The sequence below is a fragment of the Triticum dicoccoides genome, chromosome 6B (assembly GCF_002162155.2).
Source record: "Triticum dicoccoides isolate Atlit2015 ecotype Zavitan chromosome 6B, WEW_v2.0, whole genome shotgun sequence".
Taxonomy (NCBI): Eukaryota; Viridiplantae; Streptophyta; class Magnoliopsida; order Poales; family Poaceae; genus Triticum; species Triticum dicoccoides.
The window spans coordinates 715,758,760-715,765,900 of record NC_041391.1 but is presented as its reverse complement, the minus strand read 5'-3'; positions in this window follow the sequence as shown (position 1 = coordinate 715,765,900).

The following is a 7,141-nucleotide window of genomic DNA, read 5'->3' as shown; positions in this document are numbered from 1 at the left end:
AGGTCATGGCAACTATAGCAGTAGCGCTGTTTGCGGTGGACGCGCTACTGCTATTTTCCTGTCAGCAGCGTGTTTTGATAACACGCGCTGCTGCTAAATAGCAGTAGCGTGGTATTTTGAAGAGCCCTGCTGGTAAGATTCTGTGTATAGGCTTTTCCCTAGTAGTGTTCCTAGAAGGCGTGGCAAGAAAAACAAAATCAGCACTCCAAAATATTTTCAAAACTATCATTTCGGAGCATCAATTTTGTTTGTTTTGCCATGCCTTCTACGAATGTCATTTCATGCTGAATTTTTTCAAGCACATAATTTTTTGCTGAAGTTTACAACAAAAAATAATTCAAATTTGTTTTGAATTCTTTTAACATATTTTTTAATGTTACTGTTCACCAGGGAGCATTTGAGCTCGGGAGCAGATACTCCACATGCTAAATTATAGTCCCTCCATTGCTAAATATAGTGCTCATAAGGAATTCCTAAAGTGAAACTTCCAAAACTTTGACGACATTTATAGAGGAAAACATCTACATCTATAATATTAAATGAATATAATTATATACATCATTAAACATATATTTATATTATATTTATTTGGTATTATTTTTGCTGATACATTTCTCACTAAACAAGGTTTGACTTTTAGGAAATCCTATGTGCACAACATTTTTTAATAGAGGGATTAATTATATGATGTTTTTCTGAATATGTGCTTCTCAAATTGATGCTTTGCATACGTGTTTTACCCGCGGGTAACCATTTACCCTATCGGGCGATGGGTATGAAAAAAATTATACCCATCGGTGGGTATGAGTATGGGTAATGGGTAAGCTCAAGAGAGTGGGGTAAGGGGTAAGCTCCAGCCGCACCCCCAGAACGACCTCCCCACGCGATTTTTTCGCGCCGGCGCCGAAAAAACAGCCCAGTCGCGCCCCCAAGGGCCCATTTTTCGCCGGTTCAGACCGAAATTGGCGCTGGCGGACCCATGCCAAACCCGGCGCGCTGGGGGGTGCTTGGTGGCGCCGGCCGAAACGTTTTTGGCGCGAAAACCGGCGGGCCCTCCTTGGCAGCGACTCGGCTCTTCTCGCCGCTTCGTCGTCCTCATCGCCTCGGTTCCCGCGGCGAATCAATGCCAAAGCTGCTTCGTCGGTCAGCCTCCTCCATTGATGCATCACGGGCGGCGCACTGAAGACCGGACGACGCGCTTCCCTCGCCCGCCACGCGTACACACGGCGGCCACGCGTACGCACGGCGCCTCCGCCTATATAAGCCGCCCCAGCGCGCCGGTGACGCACAGACACTCCATCGCCGACGCCCAGTTCCTCCCAGTTCCTCCCTCTCCTCTCAACGTCTCCAGTTCAACCATGGCCGAGCGTTTCCCAAGCGACAGCGCGGCGGCGAACGGCTTCGGCCGCCGCCACCTTCATGAGGACGGAGCTCGGCTCCTCTTTGAGGCCGAGTACCCGGTCCCGCCGGACATGCGGGTGCCCGAGGCATGGAGGATCAACGCCGGCGGGATCCCGGTGCCACCACCGCCCACCGGGGCGGTGCGGCGTGCGGAGATCACGCGTATCCGCGCCTCTCTGCCGCAGGCGGCGAGTGAAGGTCCACGATACATCCCCGACAGCCCGCTGTGGGAGCCCTACTATCGTCGCCGCCACGCCGAGCAGCTCGAAGCCACCAACGGCGTCGTGCCCTCCGGGAGGCTCAACTCCGAAGGCCGCTGCCGATGGTGGGGCGTGCCCGGCCACACGCTGGAGGCCGTCCTCGAGCACATCGAGGGTGGCAACACGCCTTGGCTGGAGTACCCCGCTCCATCGTCCTTCTCCCGCTGGCGTGGGAGCTCGTGGACGCCAAGGCACATGGACCTGGGGGCGTCCTCCTCCTCGTCCGGCCGCTCGACCGGCTCTCCCTGCCTTCGCCCCGTCAAGCCGGAGCCCCAGGACACGCCGGTCAGCCACCGCACCCGCAGCTCCGGCGTCCGCATCGCCAACTCCTCCCCCACCTCTGGACGCCTCGTCCTCGTCAGGCCGAAGGTGGAGCCCGGCCTCCCCGCGGAGTACGATGCCATAGCCCGGCGCGGCTTCTCCGACGAGGAGGCCCTAAAGTGGGCGTGGGACGACTACCTCCGCGACGAGATGGTCCGGTAACGCCGAGCCCTGGATGAGATAGCCGCCTGCAGGCGTGGGCGTTTTTTTCTTTTCTGTAAAATATTTTAAATATGTATGAACTCGCCGAAGTTTGGTTGAATTTAGCCGTGTTTAACTGAATGTCCCCGAACGTTTTCGTTTTTGTAAAACAATTAGACGCGCCTGGGGCCGGCGACTGGGGACCAACTCGCCCCCAAGCCGTTTTTTGCGCCGGCTCGCTCCCAGGCAGCGATTTTAGGCGCCTTCTGGGGGGCCAAGGGCTGGAGATGCTCCAAGGAGCACCCCTTCGCATCGTCGCTGGCGAACCTCCATGGCAAACGGGAAGTCTTCAATCTTCGGTCCAGTGGCAACACAAGATTGATATTTTTCTTCAGTGTGAAATCCAAGATTGAGATTCTTTTGGCTCTTGAACTATTTGAGAAGCGCAATTTTCGACCTCAAACGTTGCCCCAGAGCACATCCAGGTTCTGTGAATTAAGAGCAGAGCAACAGCTACTCACATGTGGATCGAGTTGGAGTTTCAGAAATACAAGGACTTGGTGTTTTATAAATGCCAGGTCGGTCGATCGATTTGTCGGTGCCAAGATGACTACGCAAAGTCAATGCTAGCGTTGCTTGGCTAGCTGTGCACCCGGTCAGGAACAGGGAGGGCGGCATCCGAGGTTGGTTGGTTGGTGATTTCTTTAATCTAAGCTGTACTACTGTCTGATTAGTATCTAAACCTTGCCGACGAGGTCACAAAAATGTTAATAGCAGGGCAACAGCTGCTCACATGTGGATCCAGTTGGAGTGTTGGAAATACAAGGACTTGGTGTTTTAGAAATACGAGGTCGGTCGATCGATTTGTCGGTGACAAGATGACTACGCAAAGTCAAAGTTACAGTGTGCACCCAGGGACAGGGACGAAACATCCGAGGTTGTTTGGTGGTTTCTTTAATCTAAGTCATACTACTCATTAGGCTAGCCATAGTGGGGTAACTTAGGTAGCAACTTAACACATCCCAAGACAATTTTACTTATGTGGCATGTATTTAATGAAGAAAGAGGTATTTGTGATAACATAATATGTTACTGTAAGGCTGGTCATAGTGGGGAATAACTTAGACTAGTGTCATATGACACTAGTCTAAGTTACTACCTTCATAATGCAAAGTAACATAATAGTAGTATCATAGATTGCTTCATTTATTAGCTCGTAGACTCGTCTTGTCTTGGAAAGCACTATGTTACAGTAACATATTATGTTACCACCTCTCATTAATTACTTGCCACATAAGCAGAATTTTCTCGAAATGCGCTATGTTACTTGCTAAGTTACTCCCACTATGGCTAGCCTAACATAGCATTTCCCAAGTCAAAATGAGTCTATGAGCTAATAAATGAAGCCATCTATGACACTACTACTATGTTATTTTGCACTATGAAGATAGTAACTTAGACTAAGTATCATATGCATGATACTAGTATAAGTTAGTCCGCACTATGACCAGCCTTAGTATGCAAACCTAGTCGATGAGGCAGCATGTTATGTGACGGAATCTGTGGTAAGAGTAGCTGTCCCAGCTGATAAGCTTGGGGAACTGGGTGGCAGCATGTGATCCTAACCGGCTTCAATTAGAAAAATACTGCGTCGTTTGTCCTAATTTTAAGTTTTGAGACATGGGTGACATGGTTACGAGGTAAGCAGGATGACGTTCCCTCCCTAATCACGAGCGGAGCTAAGAACCGATTGATTAAATTTAAATGAAAAAAAAAAGAACAAGGAGCAAGGAACAATTGATGGACAGGTGTAAGATTCGCCGGATTACTGCCGCACACTGCCGGATGCCGAAGAGAAGAAGGCGACCTGGCTTCTATACCAGATAATGCCGACGACTTAGCTACCGTTGTACACCCAGCTAGCGAGGAAGCATACAAGAAGAAGATTCTATGAACAGCGCAGTTGCAGCTCACATGGGGATCGAACGACCTGCAATTCTAGAAATACAACAAGTACTTCTTGCAAAGTGAATGCTACTACCGTTGTGCAGTCAACGAGGAAGCACCCAAAGGTTTCTTTCTTTAATAATCAAAGTGTACTACTACAACAAAAACTTTTTTTAGATCAGACGAACCAGCCTATGATCGAAGAGGAGCTTTCATTGATAACTGATAAGCTTGGTATGAGGAGCCGTGCCTTCTGATCCTGATGACGCGCCTCAGTTAAAAAGGATGCATTGCTATTTTTATTTTAGTTTTCAAGACGTGAGATGTAGGATTAATTAAATAAATTGGAAAAAAAAGGAAGAACAACCAAGGACCAAATGATGATGCCGAAGAGACAAAGACGAACTGCCATTTGATCATCACCCAGCTTCAATCAGTTAGAAAAAGAAAGGATGCTGTTAAGCTGCGTTTTCTGTCTTGATTTTAATTTGTGAGACATGGGTGACATGGTGCCGGAGGTAAGCAGGGTGACGTCGAGCGAATCCATCTCTAATGTTCATACTATGCTGCCTTCGTTCAGTAGCTGTGCGCTAGCTGCGTTGCAAGTGTTCTGAGACTTGTACAAGCATGATGCTATCCTAGAGAGCAATCTTTGAATGAACAGACCTATATGAACCCGACTGCTAATCACATTCTATGAGATATGAGTGATCTTTAGTAAGCTCATGAATATGCCAGGAGTGTGACTAATATGCTCCACCCGTCTAGTACCTGTAAAACAAGGGGTGAAACTTGTTTTCGCCAAATTGATAATTCAAGGCATATTCCATTGTTCAGTTGTGGAGGAGTGTAGATTTTTTTCTATACGTGGACATTCACCTTAACTAGTCTCCACTGAAAATAATGATGCATTGAAAAAAGACATTTAGAATATAGGACAACACCGTGGGCCTTCAGGATCTGGTCAAGAATTGTAGAAATATAGGGTGGGCTTTAGGCCCATGAAACAATTCCAAAAATAAATTTAAAGGCCCATGTACGTGTCATGACAAGAAAAGGTGGTGAGAAGTTTAGTACCACCCCAAAATTGTAAGAAGTTTTCGACGTGCTTAAAAGGAATTATCTTTCACATGCTATTTTAGCTTGAGAAGAGTAGTGTTTCCCATGCGCTCCTCATTCGTCACCCGCCTTGCCATGGCGCTCAATGCAATGCCCAGCCTGCCCGCACGTCGTGTTTTGCGAGTGATCCGAGCCTGGCTCGGACCTATGTCATGTGTGCACTTAATTTTTGCCGATCCAAAACAGATAATTAATTCAAAATTAATTACGAGTCAATAATGGACGCTCCACGAATCTAAAACGTCAGATCGTGGGTCCAACCCATGCCTCCCTCCACAAACGACTTTGTATTGGAGGCGTCGGCAACCCTAGCCGCCACCCCAGATCAGATCACGTTTGCTTTACCTCCTCACGCACTCCACGCCGTTATTCCGCTCGCTAATGTTTCTTTCGGCGATCCCCTCCCATCCACCACATGCACGGCGGTACGGGAGAGCAGACCTCGGGAACCCCGCCCTTCGCGATCCTGCACCCGGAGAAGGGTGATCAAGTTTTTGGGAAGCGTCTCCTACGTGAGTGCTCACTACTGGTCATCTTCGTCCACTACTTCGTCTATGTCCTCGTCTTGTTCAACATCACCACTAAAGTCGAGAAGAAAGCTGCCAACAAGAAGGTTGCCGAGGAGAACGCCGCCCCTTCCGCGAGTATGACTTGGCCCACTGGATGGTATATGGTTTTTATCCCTCTCTGGTTCATTCATGTATTCGTCTTGGTTGTTGTTTACGTAGATGTATCCACTACCGGAACAGGGCTCTAAGCCGACAGCCAAATGTATGCCGACGGCCACCGTCGGCCTAACCAGAGCTATGCCGACAGCTAAGTCCCGGCCGTCGGCGTACAATGGGAGTCGGGCTATCCCCGTCTACGCCGACGGCAGCCGTCGACACATAGAAGCCGTCGGCTTATAGCAGACTACGCCTACAGCTGCCGTCGGCATACATAGGCCGTCGGCATATATGCGGGCCCGCCGACAACACTCATCACGGCCGGCTAACGACGTCAAATCTATGCCGACGGCCGTGACGGGTGGCCGTCGGCATAGATACGGGTGACACGTCACCGATCCAGAGCGCACCCACCAGGGCATATGCCGACGGCAGCCGTCGGCACAGCTGACACGTCATCGATCTGCGGCGCTGTCCATCTGCCCTGGCCACAGCTATGCCGACGGCTTTGCCGTCGGCATAGTTTTTTTCTTTTTTTCTTTTTCCCATATAGTATTATTATTATTAGTATTAGGCATACAGTATGTGTTAATAAGCATACATATAGATTGTGTTAATAAGCATACATATAGTATATGTGTTAATAAGCATACATATAGTATGTGTTAATAAGCATATAGTATGTGTTAATAAGCATACATATAGTTTTTTTTTCTTTTTCTTCACTGCTTTCTTTATTATTATTATTTAACTAACTTACATACAGTATGTGTTAATAAGCATACATACATTATTTTTCAGTTCTGTACAGAGCGGTGTGACCCCTCTCACGAACGGTGCCGCCGCCAGCCGGCAACTGGAATGGGGAACAACCGCATCGAGTCTATACGAAGGGGACTTTGCTCCAAGTGTTCATATATATCGGATGACCTACCATAATCAGATGGTGTTGTGGCATGTCCGAAGATGCCGCACGCGTCTCCGGTGCGTGGCCCCCCTCACGGACGACGCCGCCGCCGGCACCTGGAGAGGGGAAACTACCGCGTCGGGTCTACACGGAGTGGATTTAGCTGTGGGTTTGACCCAGATGTTGCTCCCCGGTGTCCCTCTGGGCCGACCCGACACAACCGGGTGGAGAGGTCCACTGGTCAAAGCCCATCCGTGCAAAGTCAAAGGGCTGGATCCCATGGTCAACCACTCCAGGGTTAGGCGGGACGGGGGCCCTGGGGGTAGCAATGCCACCGGAGCGTCGTACCGGGCCCTCATACATGCGGGGTGGTGTTGTGG